Source organism: Odontomachus brunneus, unplaced genomic scaffold, assembly GCF_010583005.1.
Source record: "Odontomachus brunneus isolate Ranch 3 - 2012 unplaced genomic scaffold, Obru_v1 Obru_scaffold_112, whole genome shotgun sequence".
NCBI classification, from domain to species: domain Eukaryota; kingdom Metazoa; phylum Arthropoda; class Insecta; order Hymenoptera; family Formicidae; genus Odontomachus; species Odontomachus brunneus.
The window spans coordinates 1,018,637-1,033,884 of record NW_022639562.1 but is presented as its reverse complement, the minus strand read 5'-3'; the positions used below and the strand labels follow the sequence as shown (position 1 = coordinate 1,033,884).

The 15,248-nt window shown below is 33.8% G+C and overlaps 1 protein-coding gene across 10 annotated transcripts in view; it reads left to right on the top strand.

Moving 5' to 3' along the window:
- Window positions 1-15,248, top strand: part of LOC116849333 (protein unc-79 homolog) — a 736,358-nt gene that overhangs the window by 30,382 nt on the left and 690,728 nt on the right. The window contains exon 1 of one of the 10 annotated variants that reach the window (XM_032826382.1): window positions 12,451-14,514. The exons of the other annotated variants lie outside the window; for them this stretch is intronic. The gene's annotated coding sequence lies outside the window, so the exon portion shown is untranslated. Of the gene's footprint in view, window positions 1-12,450; window positions 14,515-15,248 lie in introns of those variants that run through there. 10 annotated transcript variants of the gene reach the window in all.

Here is a 15,248-nt window from a genome sequence, read left to right as displayed (position 1 = left end):
CATTATGCCTCTCTCATAGAAACTCTTGTCCCTATTGGCAAAAAACTGGGACAATCGATTTTCACAAGCTTCTCTTGAGGCAAATTTTTCACCAGCAAAATCATTCGCCATAGACAGGAACAGGTGGTAATCACTTGGTGCCAGGTCCGGAGTATAAGGTGGATGCATAAGAACCTCCCAACCAAGCTCCCGGAGCTTCTGGCGAGTCACTATCGATGTGTGTGGCCTGGCGTTGTCCTGATGAAACACAATTCCTCTCCTATTGGCCAAAGCTGGCCGCTTCTGGGCGATTGATTCCTTCAGACGATCCAATTGTTGACAGTACAGGTCCAAATTAAGAGTTTGGCCGTAGGGGAGCAGCTCATAGTGGATGATTCCCTGCCAATCCAACCAAACACACAGTAAAGCCTTCCTGACCGTCAATCCTGGGTTGGCCACCGTTTGCGCCGGCTCACTGCGTTTCGACCACGACCGTTTTCGCACGTTGTCGTAAGTGACCCACTTTTCATCACCAGTCACTATCCGCTGCAAAAATGGATTGATTTTGTTGCGATTCAGCAACGATTCGCAGATGGAAATTCAGTCCATGAGGTTTTTTTGCGTTAACTCGTGTGGCACCCATACATCGAGCTTCTTTTTGTATCCAGCCTTATTCAAGTGGTTCCAAACGCTTTTTTGTGCAATGTTTAGCTCCTTGGCAATCGAAACAGTGCTTACATGACGGTCGGACTTGACGATTTCCATTATTTTATCGACATTTTCGACAATTGGTCTTCCAGAGCATGGTGCATCTTTGACATCAGAATTACCGGAACGGAATCGACGAAACCAAAATTGCGCGTGATTGGCTGTTACAGTATCAGGACCATAAACACTATTCACATTTTCAGCCGCCTGACTTGCCTTTATTGAAGAAAAACTGTAAAATATGGCGTATTTTCTCTTTGCTGTCCATCTTTGACGCGCGCTCAAACAATACTGAGTCAAACAATCATAAAACTGTTTGTGAAGTTTTTTAAGTACGAAATCTTATCTTTCTAACGCCATCTAGCGTAAACCGATCACACTTATACAACGCGAGATACACATTACAAAAGCTATCTATTGGAAAAATAATGGATTTCTTTTTACTACACCTTATATATATATATATATATATATATATATATATATATATATATATATATATATATATATATATACACACATTATTATGCAAATTAAAATCTGTCCAGTTAATGAGTTTAGTAGTATTTCCAGATAATAGTATATTGCAGGACTGTAGCTTTCATTAGACAAAATCGATCAAATGTCTATGGACATGCAGTCAAAATGACACATTTCTTAATTTGGCAAACACGTCCCGTTAAAAAAATATTTCATACATATTTCATACATAATTATGTATAAATATACATAACTATACATAATTATGCAAAATTATATATGAAATTTGTCCATACATATTATTTAATGCACACAACTCAAGCGCGTCTTTACGTGCTTTTCTTTTCAGTAAAATTCTGAAAATATTCAAAATATCCAAAACACACACACACACACACACACACACACACACACACACACTTATCCTATCCTGATCTCTCTTTTAATAATATCCCTAATGCTTTTGCCTTCACTTCTCCATTCGTCTCTCACTCTTCTTCATCCTCTACACTCTACACTCACTCTCCTCACACTCTCTTTCCTTTTCACTTCAGTTTTCACTCTCTATCTCTCGCTCTTAAAAACGCCAGTCACTCTCACTCATACCGGAAACAGAAGTATATATTAGCAAATACTAAGTTACTATATTATTAATAAATTATTATTAATTAATTATTATTAATAGATTAATAATAGATTATTAATTTAGCACTTCTTTTTACTTACTTTACCCAAACAGTTACTTTCAAATTAGTAGATTCCAGTTTCTTATAAAACTGCGGAAAACAAATTTTTATTTTAAACAGTCTCACTTTGTGCAGAATATTTTAACTTTAATATAAACAAGTCTCGACTTCGTCATTATACTTAGCAATTTTTTGTTATTTGTTTTGCTTTAAGTTATATTTTATAAATAATATATTTTATAAAATAATTTTAAAAAGCAATGATGTTCCACTTAAGTTAGATATTAAAATAAGGTAAAGTTGAATATAAATTTCATATAAGTTTGTCACATATTTTCCAGATAACACGATGAATTCTTTAAGTGTTCCTAAAGTTTTCTCCTTTCCTGAATTGTACTTCCTTAGGAATTCGTGGAAAAATACTATAAGAATAATTTAGGAAGTTACATGCACCATGATTAAAGTTCCTCAGAACTTCTTAGAGTATTCATATAGAATTACTTCAACTCAAAAAGATTTCTTCGGATTTAATAAATTTTATTACATCCGCACGAAAGAAAGATCAGAAATTTTGGCCGGGGATACTTGTGTGTATCTATAGATATCCACTTTTAATGTTATATGAGATGAAAAACGTCAGACTCGGTTAGGATCGAACTCGGGGTCTTCTGCTTGCCAGATAACCGCTTTTCCACTGAGCTATTTAAGACTTCATGTTTGTGACATCTATATACCTAGTGAAAAATGATTCGTTGTTGACGTCAAAATGATATCAAATTGACGTCGGTTTGACGTTTATTTGATATCATTTTGACGTCAATCAACGAATCATTTTTTGCTGAGTATATACTATTCTAACTAAGCTTCAAATGTAAGTAAAGCGCACTTTCAAACATATAATTCAAAATCCAAGAATAAATGGCTTTCAAATAATACGATTGAGTTTCTTAGAACTGTATATAAATTTTAGAAACATGAATACAAACTTAATGATAAAATATATTTCGCATAAATCTATTTATTATTGATACAAGTGAACATTTTATATATTATTTATATACGGCGGGTGCAATAGAACCTCCCATCCAAGCTCTCGGAGCTTCTGGCGCGTCGTTAATGATGTGTGCGACCTGGCGTTGTCTTGATGGAACACAACATTCTTCCTATTGGCCAATTCTGACCGCTTCTGGTCGATCGCCTGCTTCAATCTGGTCAGTTGTTGACAGTAGAGGTCCGAATTGAGTGTTTGGCCCGATGGGAGCAGCTCATAGTGGATGATTCCTTTCCAATCCCACCAAACACACAGCAAAACCTTCTTGGCCGTTAATCCGGGCTTGGCGATCGTTTGGGCCGGCTTACCGCGATTGGACCACGATCTTTTTCGGCTGTTGTTCTCGTATGTGACCCATTTTTCATCACCAGTCACCATCCGCTTCAAAAATGGGTCGATTTCGTTACGTTTCAGCAAAGAATCGCAGGCATCAATTCGGTCCAAAAGGTTCTTTTGCGTCAATTCGTGTGGCACCCATACATCGAGCTTCTTCTTGAGACCAGCCTTATGCAAATGGTTCCAAACGGTTTTCTGGCTAATCTTCAGTTCCTGGGCAATGGAATAAGTGCTCACATGCCGGTCCGACTCGACGATTTCCATGATTTTATCGACATTTTCGACGATTGGCCTACCAGAGTGTGCCTCATCTTCGACGTCCATATTACCAGAACGGAATTGTTGGAACCACCGCTTTGTTGTTGCATTCGATACTGTATTGGGTCCATAAACAGCACAAATTTTTTTAGCCGCCTGCTCCGCCTTTTCACCTTGGTCGTAGTGGTACTGAAGAATGTATCGAATTTTCTCTTTTTTACCTCCATTTTGGAACGCTATAACACACAACTGGCTTGACCAAGCACAAAACTGTCACAGAACTTTTTTTGAAGCGTAATGTCACCTTTAAATCGCCGTATAGCATGACCCGATGCGATGTATACATCGTGAGATATGGCTCACTAAAGACATCTAGCGGAAAACGCTCAGAACTTTTTACTTCACCTAATATGAAAAACTATTTTAACATCAATTCCCTTTCTTTGCCCTATTATATAAAACTATATAATTAATTCTACAAAATATAAATAACTGTGAATAACAATAAATTAAACAATTTATATGTAAATATGTAAATCAATTATTATACACTCACTGACATTACTGGCATTACTGGCATATACTGAATATAGGCGCGAATATAGGAATATAGGCAAAAGTAGTTGTTATAAACAAAACATTTGCTAAGGCAGAGAATGAGACGTAAGCGTCGTAGTCATAGACGTAAAATAAGGCAGAGAAAAACGTAACGTAGATAAAAGGCTATTAGCCTTACGTTTACGTTTTTCTTTGCCTTACTTTACGTCTACGATTACGACGTTTACGTCTCGATCTCTGTCTTAGCCCTAATTCCTCACAAATTCTCAAAGTGTTCTAGGAATTAAGTCGCGAAGTATTCACTATAATGAAGTCCTAAGGAATATTTCAAGACAAACTTATTGTGGTTAATTCTTCAAGAATTCTTCGGGTATTCATTTTCTAGTTCTATATATATTCTTTAAAATTAATTTTCTAGGAACTTCTGTTCAACTCTGGGCTATCTGGGCTATTTTGATAAAATTGCAACTGACTATTGTTTAATAAAATATATTTAAAATGGGAAAATAAAGAAAATTCAGAAATACAGTTATATATATTTTTTCAGAAATTGTCAAAGAAACTTCCTTTTCAGTGAAAGTTAAAATAATTTATATCGCCTTCAGATTACTTCGTAGAAAGTAAAATAATATAAGAAAACATAATATTGGAATTCCTCTTCATTTTTTATCTTAATTCTAATCTTATATATTTCTCGGAAAATTTCAGTATTTTACAGTAAATGCTCAGAGAAAAAAAAACAAATTGCATAATTATTCAGAAAATGAATAAAAATTTTTATTGAAACGCTGCTTTTTTCATTTTTACAAAATCTGAAATGATTCCTTACTCATTGAAAAGTGTTCCAATTTACTGAATTTTTCATTGTTTTGTTAGAAATTTTCAGCAAAATATTTTCACCAGGGCTCAATTGAGGTTAGAAGTAAAAGTCGAATTATATTGCAATAGCATAACATTTATACTTTAAAGTACGGTACAATACGATCACATCGCGAAAAGTACAATAGATTTTTACTTCAAAAGATAACTTACCGGTCTCTCTTCGTTGATGTCCATTGTTCCTTTTAGGTTCTTTGTTATCATAAACTTTTATACCTTACTAGACTGCTAACTTGTTATGTATAAGGTGGCCAAGTTGTTATGTATGAATAGAGTTGTTATGTACGAATAGAGTATATGCAGTCATCCTTTCTGCGCATGCGCTTTAATGATTTATTTTGTTTGGTCATGTTCAAATCTTGAAATTATATCATTATATTTGAAATATATATTAAAATAAATAAGTTATAAAAGAATAGATTAAATAATGTATATATCCTAAATGTATATAATAAATAAATAAATAAATAAATATATATATATATATAAATATATATATATATATATATATATATATATATATATATATATATAGTAGTAAGCAAAAAATTATTACTATAATGTTATTATAATGTTATTCAATAACATGTAACGTTTTCAAAAATATAGTATTTAATGTTATATACTCAGATAGCATATGGACGTTTTATGGACGTCCAGTGGATATTCAAGTTTGGATATTGGATAACGTCCATAAGATGTTAGAATAAAGCCCAACAGACGTCCGGTGGACGTTCGTAGGATGTTCGTTTTTATTTATTTTGAACGTCCTTGGAATATTCAAAAAAGGACCTATACTGGACATTTTTTTTAGTGTTCTACTATTTATATCTTTCAAAATAGATATTTAAAAATATACGTAGGAGAGGTTCATGAACAATAATACATTAAAATTCAAAGTTAATTTTTATATGAAATGTTTATATTTTAAAATGAAATGTTAACATCCCAGATAACATATGGACATCCAATATACGTCCATAGGATGTACGTATGACACAAATTTAGACATCCATAAAATGTCCGAAATAAGTTTCTGTACTTATTTTGGACGTTTATCCAAGGCAACTCTTGACATGATTTTCATGTCAGTTTTTGATCATTCGTGACGTCAATTATCCTCTTATAATCACGTAATAATGATATGAAAATGACCGGAATAAGTCACAGCCTACCGATGTCATAATAAAATCTCATAATAATGAAAATGACATCATAAAGAGATATAAAAATGACATGTCGGAATATTTTTATTCGGTTCAATTTTCTAACAGAAACTATTCGTAAATATCACAGCGTTTGCTGATTTCACTTAAAAATTTTAGAATTTGAGAATTTTAAATTTTTATTGATTCCAATGTTACATCACATTTAAACTGGCACTGATGGGATTCGAACTTAAATCTGCGACGCACTTCTCGATTATGTTGCTTTAGACATGACACCATTTCATCGATCGATATAAATATCTTATATTTTGTCTATATATGTTGTAATTAACACAGTAATATAATTTTCTGATAATATGATTTAATAAAATGATTTAATTTTAATAAAAATTTTATTTTTTGTACTTTTATTGTTAATTTAACCCTTAGCTCTAATGAGGTAAGGTCATCTTTAAAATTAATTCTTTATGAAATTCTATTCATTTCTGTACTATTTGGGTCAACATTTTCTCATTAGCATATCTTGGAATATCATCCTATTAACTGGATAATTGCAACGATGCACTGTTTGTAAGTAAGAAATGGTAGGACAAGTTCTATAAGGTTTATTCCTTAAAATTCAAATGCTTGAGATGCAAGCAAATAAAAAATAAATAACAACGTATATAAATAATAATCTGTTGGTTACATATACAGTTGATATAAATAAACATTAGATAAATCTGCTACATCCTTTGCTTATCGAACAACTGATTAAAAATGACCTCTCAAAAACGTATTATAGACGTCGTTAAATAACGTTATTATCATGTCAAAATTATCACATTTTTTAAACGTCAGTTATTGGTTACATGACGTCTAGGACTAATAATCACCATCTATCGACGTGAAAATGACGTGACGTTGCTGCCTGGGGATAGAATGATATGTAGCGTTGATAGCGCGTATTCTCAACATACTTATAGTCGAATTTTGTACTTAAGACATTTATGTCCAAGATCAGATATCCTATGGATATCCTATGGATGTCCAAGATCAGATATTCAAATTATGGACATTAACAAATGTTCAAAATTGGATATTTTATGGACGTCCATTGCATGTCTATGGACGTGTGAACGTAAAATGAACATAAAATAGACGTCCATAGGACATTCTGTGCTATCTGGGATACGACATCATTATGAATAAACTTTGACCCAGATTTGGAAAGGTCTATAACGTTGCAAATAATGATGCTGCAATGTTCTCGTAACACATTTTTATAACATTTTAGTAATGTTTTGTAGATAATATTGAATAAATAAGAATTGAAACGTTATATTTAACTATATTTTTTCATTATATCAACATTAAGGCAATATTCCCATACAGCACAGTAATGTTGAATCAATGTTGAAAGAATGTTGAATTGCAACAATGTGAATATTGCAGTAACATTGAGAAACATTGAATTAATGTTGCACAAACTTTGATATAATGTAAAAATGTCTGCGATTATTGATTTTTCCTTGACATTTCAAGGCCTTATTTATTCTTATTGTTTCATAATAAAAAACTAATTCCTAATTTTCTCATGTCTTATAACTGCTAGAAACCGAAAATTGTCAAACACACTCTAAAACTTTCGCGAATTCTTTCTCGATAATTTCGAATCCGGTATGTCGGTCATCCCATCTATCCTGACTGCATTGCTTAATCTGATGATCGAGCGGCACGCGGTGATTCCAATGGGTGCTTTCCAGTTGCGTACACTATGTTACACAAAACCAGTTTATTGGTTGCATATTATCTTACAAGATATTTTAGATAATATGTGACCAATAAACTGGTTTTGTTTACGTGTGCGTCAAGATGTGTTAAGCAATTGGAAAGCACCTAATGACTCCAACGACAATGTTCTTACAATTTATGCTTATAAAATGTATACTTACAGTCTTCACAGTATATTATAACGTACCTATCCAAATAGCACGATGAATTCTTTAAGTGTTCCTAAAGTTTTCTCCTTTTCTGAATTGTACTTCCTTAGGAATTCGTGGAAGAATACTATATAAGAATGATTTAGGAAGTTACATGCACCATGATTGGAGTTCCTCAGAACTTCTTAGAGTATTCATATAGAATTACTTCAACTCAAAAAGATTTCTTCGGATTTAATAAATTTTATTGTATCCACATGAAAGAAAAATCAGAAAACTTTGGCCGGGGGTGCTGCTGCTCTTGTGTGTATATGTAGATGTCCACTTTTAATGCCATATGAGATGAAAAACATCAGACTCGGCTGGGATCGAACTCGGGTCTTCCACTTGCCAAACAATCGCTCTTTCCACTGAGCTATTTAAGATTTCATGTTTGTGACATCTATATACCTAGTGAAAAATGATTCGTTGATTGACGTCCAAATGATATCAAATTGACGTCGGTTTGACGATTTCGACGTCTATTTGATGTTATTTTGACGTCAATCAACGAATCATTTTTCGCTGGATACTATACTGTTAAAACTGTTATAACTGTTATAACTGTTATACTGTTATATATACTGTTCTAACTGAGCTTCAAATGTAAGTAAAGCGCACTTTCAAATATGTAACTCAAAATCTAAAAATAAATGGCTTTTAAATAATGCGATTGAGTTTGTTAGAACTATATATGGATTTTAGAAACATGAATACAAACTTAAGGATAAAATATATTTTGCATAAATATATTTATTATTGATACAAGTGAAAACTTTATATATCAAAAGTTATTTTAACACCAATTCCCTCTCTTTGCCCTATTATATAAAACTATATAATTAATTCCACAAAATATAAATTACTGTGAATAACAATAAATTAAACATTTTATATGTAAATATGTAAATTAATTATTATACACTCACTGGTATGTACTGAATATAGGCGCAAAAAGTAATTGCTATAAATAAAACATTTGTAAGAGCTAAGGCAGATGAATGAGACATAAGAGTCATAGTCGTAGACGTAAAATAAAGCAGAGAAAAACGTAAACGTAAATCATGAAAGGCTATTAGCCTTACGCTTACATTTTTCGCTGCCTTACTTTACGTCTACGATTACGATGCTTACGTCTCGTTCTCTGCCTTAGCCCTAATTCCTCATGAATTCTCAAAGTGTTCTAGGAATTAAATTGCGAAGTATTCGCTATAATGAAGTTCTAAGGAATATTTCAAGACGAACTTACTATGGTTAATTCTTCAAGAATTCTTCGGGTATTCATTTTTCTAATTCTATATCTATTCTTTAAAATGAATTTTCTAGGAACTTCTGTTCATCTCTATGCTATCTGGATAGCAAATACACGCGTTAATTCGCCTATCTATTTTATTTAATATCTCTAAAGTTTATGTAGTTATTTGCAAAATGACTTCGACTATTCCTTCCAGTTTAACGTTTTTTATATATTTTTTGTTATCGATACAGCTTGCGTCAGACTCTATATAATAGAGAATATTATGAAATAAAAGAATATTCAGGGTTTGCGCAAAATTGGTTAAACACATTTCAATTTTATATATAAATAATAAGAAAAATGTATATAATTATGATATAATATACATAATATAATATATATAATACATATATATTAACATAATAAAATTTTATAATAATTTATTTTATTAATACCAGGTGTATACTTATGAAATGCGGATTTTCCTAACAGATGGTGCCACACATACGTTCGTTCTTACGTGTGGTGATTTGATATATATAGTATTTTGTTTAGTTATTCCTAACCTACAAAACCATACATGTAGAAAATTGTGAGAGTGTAAATATCATAGTCTTTTTCTGCTTTGAAAATGTCGAATTTCGTACCAAAAAGACCATTTGCGGTAGGTTTTGATTCATTACTTCATTTTAAAGAAAACTGCTGCTCAAACTTATCGAATATTTGTAGAAGCTTACAACGAACATGCACCATCTCAAGATACCTGTGAACGTTGGTGCAATCGATTCAAAACTGGTGATTTTGATGTGAAAAACAAGGCTAAGAGAAAACCACCGAAAAAATTTGAAGATGCAGTGTTGCAAGCATTGTTGGACGAAGACTCCACTCAAACTCAATCACAATTGGCGGAAGTATTAAATGTGACTCAAAAACGTGTTAACGAGCGTTTGCACGCAATGGAAAAGATTCAAAAAGAAGGAAAATGGGTACTACACGATTTGACTGAAAGACAGATGGAGAATCGAAAAGTCACCAACGAACTCCTGCTGAAAAGACATCAGTGGAAGAGTTTTCTGTATCGAATCGTCACAGATGATAAAAAATGGATATATTTCGAGAATCCCAAACGAAGAAAATCATGGGTTGATCTAGGCCAACCATCAACATCGACTGCAAGACCAAATCGCTTCGGAAAGAAGATAATGCTCTGTGTTTGGTGGGATCAAAAGGGTATTGTTTATTATGAACTTCTCAAATCTGGTAAAACGGTTAATGCTGCTCGCTACCGACAACAAATGATCAATTTGAACCATGCATTTATCACAAAACTTCCGGAATGGGCCCAAGGACATGGAAAAGTGATTTTGTTACATGACAATGCGCCGGCCCCCACCACAAAAGTTGTCAAGAAAACTGTAAAAGAATTGAATTGGGATGTGCTACCTATCCGCCGTATTTGCCGGATATTGCTCCTTCGGAGCAACTATCACTTATTCGGATTATCACTAGTTCTGGTCGATGGCGGACGGATTGGCTGAGCAGCACTTCGCTAATTTCGAAGAAGTGAAAAAATGGATCGATTCATGGTTTGCTTCGAAAGATGAAAGTTTCTATCGTCGCGGAATCCATCTTTTGCCAGAAAGATGGGAAAAAGTTGTAGCGTCGAATGGCATATATATGGGAGCAGTGCACTTGGACACGGTGCATTTGGACACAGCCAATCACAGCACCGTATGATTAGAGACATTTGTAGGGTCCCTTGGAACAGCGACTTGTGATTGGACTGTATCCAATTGCCCCGTGTCCAACTGATATACACCCCATATATATAGCCAAATAGCTTTAACCATTCACTTCAAATTAACATGTGTTTTTCCTTTAAAAAATCCGCATTTTATAGATATACACCTGATATTATTATATAATAAAAAATTTTTCCTTAATATTATTAATAATATAATTTTCAATGCTCCTCAAATATTGTTGCAAAAAATTGTACTTTTGTTCAATATATATTCAACATTGCAGCAATATCCTGTAATCAATGTAGAAAAATCAACATATATTCTATGGAGAAAAAACACCTGCACTTCTATCTTTAACGTTGCAACGTCTCATCAACGTTTTTTCAACGTTCTATGCTTTGGGATCTCTGATCCGCAAATGAGACTGATATAACCCGCCCGGGTGAAGTCGCACGCGCGCGAGCAATATGAATCTCATATGAAGGCAAATCCGTCTAGTGATTTTATATCTACAATACAATTTTAAATATAAAAATGTAAAAATATTATTATTTATTATTGAAATTGATTATAGGTTTGTTCGCGTCGCATTCCCTAACGTGCTGCTACTCGCTTCAACGCACTCTGATTAGTCCGCGTGGTGACGTGAACCAATCAGAGTGCGTTGGAGCAAGTAGGAGCACGTGGGGTGTGCGACGCAAAACAAACCTTATATGAAATTAATACATATAAATTAATACATATATTTTTGGTTTTGCACTAACAATAATAAGCACGTGCATGCAGTTTAGCACACATTAACTCAATGAGTTCACGGCGTGATTGTACAATGCGATTCATTGCGCTCGCACGCGTGTCCCCATCACGTCGTGTGGGACAGCGTGAGAATACTATGCGGACACTGTGTGAGACGCACGCGTGAGGACGATATGAGCTCGCACGAATTATTACCTGGGTAGAACGGATTAAGGTGAGCAAGAAAGTCCTGTGCCGTTTTGCGATATTCATAATAATAGTCGAGATATTAATTAAAAAAGATTGGTGAATAATCACGCGCGATATGGTAGATGAGCTGCAGTGGCGCCGTCTGCCGTTGTATACTTATACATTAAGTCAAGCTGAACAAAAAAGTCTTCTACCATTTTGCAAATGACCACATAGATTTTTAAATATTAAAGAAAATTGTTACATATATGATTATATGGGTGTATATCAGTTGGACACGGGGCAATTGGACACAGTCCAATCACAAGTCGCTGTTCCAAGGGACCCTACAAATGTCTCTAATCACACGGTGCTGTGATTGGCAGTGTCCAAATGCACCGTGTCCAAGAGTGCACCGCTCCCGATTATATACCATAATGCACAAATTTTTTTAAGGGGTAAGGCCACTGTAGAATTAAAAAAAAATCGTTTTTTTTTTTGCTTAAATGATGCTTTAAAGTCTTAAAAATAAGGTACAAAAGGTTTCTAACAAAGAAAAATTCCTAAGTGTCATTTTTGGAAGTTTGAAGCGTCGTACCTTTCGGTAAAATGTGAAGCGTTTAGGAAGGAATCCTTCTGAAAATAATAAAGGGATTAGTTACACACAGTTAAGCTTGGGTAAGATTTTCTTAGGTTCCTAGTGAACTGCGGCGACATTTTCATTCCGAATTGTCCTTTTATTGATAATTCATATAAAATAAATCGTAGAATGATTTTTGCTATGCGATTATTGGGTGTTGGTCTTTATGGAATAGAAAATTTTTGCGCCTTCATGGTTCTTCCTCGACCGATTTTTCATTCATTTTACGATAGACTCATGCATACAATTTTACGCGCAACTGAAACAGTTGCTAAAAAAAGTATGCTAATGGCAGCTCAAGAAGAAAAGGCTTTGTCTATAGAAAAAGGTCAAACAGATGGTTTAACAGTGTCAGGCGATGAATCGTGGAGAAAACATGACTTTTCATCACTGTTCGGATTGGTAACATTAATTGGATGGTTCTCTGGAAAAGTAATTAACATTGTTGTGAAGTCTAAGTATTGCAAGCTTGTGAGTTTTGGGAGAAAAAAGTTGACACTGAAGAATGGAAAACATCACACGCTAACGAATGTCAAGCGAATCATGAGGGTTCGACCGGCAAAATGGAAGTCGATGTAGTCATTGAAATGTTCCAACGCTCAAAACAATTGCATCAGGTGAAATACGCAAATTACATTGAAGATGGAGATTCTAAAACTTTTAAAGGTCTTTTGGAATCACAACAAACAGAAAATTTATCAGTGAAGAAAAAGGAATGTATTGATCACGTCCAAAAACGAATGGTACCCGCCTTCGCAACTTGAAGAAAACCATGAAAGGACTTGGAGGAAAAGGCAAATTAACTGCTAAACTTATAAATGAATTGTCTGTTTTTTTCGGATTAGCTATCCATCGTAATCATGATTCAATTGAAAATATGAGGTGAGAGATCTGGGCGACCCTTTATCATAAGTTATCCACAGACGAAAAGCCACAGCACGGTAAATATTCGTGGTGCAAGTGGCAGCAGGCGAAAGCCACTAATAAATTAGCTGAATTTAAGCATAAGCCAACTTTTCCTTAAATGGTTTTTGATGCTATTAAGCCAATCTATGAAGAATTAAATAGTGACGATCTTCTTAAACATTGTTTAGGTGGCTACACCCAAAACAGTAATGAAAGTTACAACGCTTTGATTTGGTCAATGGCTCCAAAATCAGTTTCCAGTGGCAAAGTTATTATTGATACAGCAAGTAATATTGCTGTTTACACGTACAATGAAAGATATTCAAACCTTATGAAGATTATGGAAGAATTAAGCATGACAATTGGATCGAACTGTTACAATTACTGCTTCGAGACTGACGCGCGGCGCATCAAGTATTCGGAGCGCTTACTGGCAGATGCTGCAAAAGAGGCTCGATCATCGCTAAAATCGGCCAAGAAGGATCAGGAGGAGGAGAACATCAATGAGGAAAGCCAATTGTATGGTGCAGGTAAAAGTCGCAGATTAAAGGTAAATGAAAAATTTCTATCGCTGATTGTTACATAAAATTTTAAACGCGTTTTTCTCGAAATCACTTTTTTTTAAGCTGGCCGGACTCATAACTCCCACAAATCTTGACCGATTTTCTTGAAATTTTGACTGTAGCTTCTAAAATACGTTTGTCAGCGAACTACGTACGGATTTTACGTTTCGTTGTAAACCTTTTTATATAAACAATTTTCTGCAAAGTTTTTCGTCAAAAATGAATTTTTTTTTTCAAATTTGTGTCATTTTTACAAAAAAAATTATTTTTTAATTTCGTACGTAGTTCGCTAGCTAATGACATAAAGAATTAAAAAAAATTGGTTTTTTGTTTTAGAGCAAAAATTGGAGCAGATTTCTGTCCGGCCGTGAGGCATCTTCCGAAACGAGTGGTCATCGTTGCTGAGCTCTGTCACCGCCATTTTAAGAAATAAAGTAATAAAACAATTCAAAAATTTTTTTTGTATATTTCAAAGTATGTAGGATAAAGTACTTCAAAAGGATTTTTCTTTACTGTTTTTGTTTTCCCGTAAAAAAATTATTAAAAATAGGCCTTTTTTGAGAGGCTCTACAGTGGCTTTACCCCTTAATTAATATCTAAAAATCTATGTGGTCATTTACGAAATGGTAAAGGACTTTTTGTTCAGTTTGACTTAATGTATAAGTATACAACGCCACTGTATAAGTAGACTTAATGTATAAGTATACAACGCCATGTATAAGTAGACGGCGCCACTGTAGCTCATCTACCATATTGCGCGTGATCATTGACCAATCTTTTTAATTAATATTTCGATTATTATTGCGAATATCGCAAAACGGCACAGGATTTTCTTGCTCACCACAATACGTTCAACGTTCTCACAAAGGGTCATCATGGAGGTCTGAGACATCCTGTATATACAGGGTGGACCATTTTAATCCATCGAGTCGAATATGTCGAAAACCAAGCACGGGAGAGAAAAATGTTTCAGACAAAAGTTGTAAAGCTTAAAAAAACACATTCAACAATAGTAGTTATTTGACATAGGATGGCGTCGCCAAGGTCAGAACAAGGTCAACTTTGCTTTTTTAAATAGAAATACATATTTTTTATTACGGCATTTTATTCAACGTAAAAACGCAAATAACTTTTGCTTGAAAAAATTTTTTATACGACCTCTATTTTC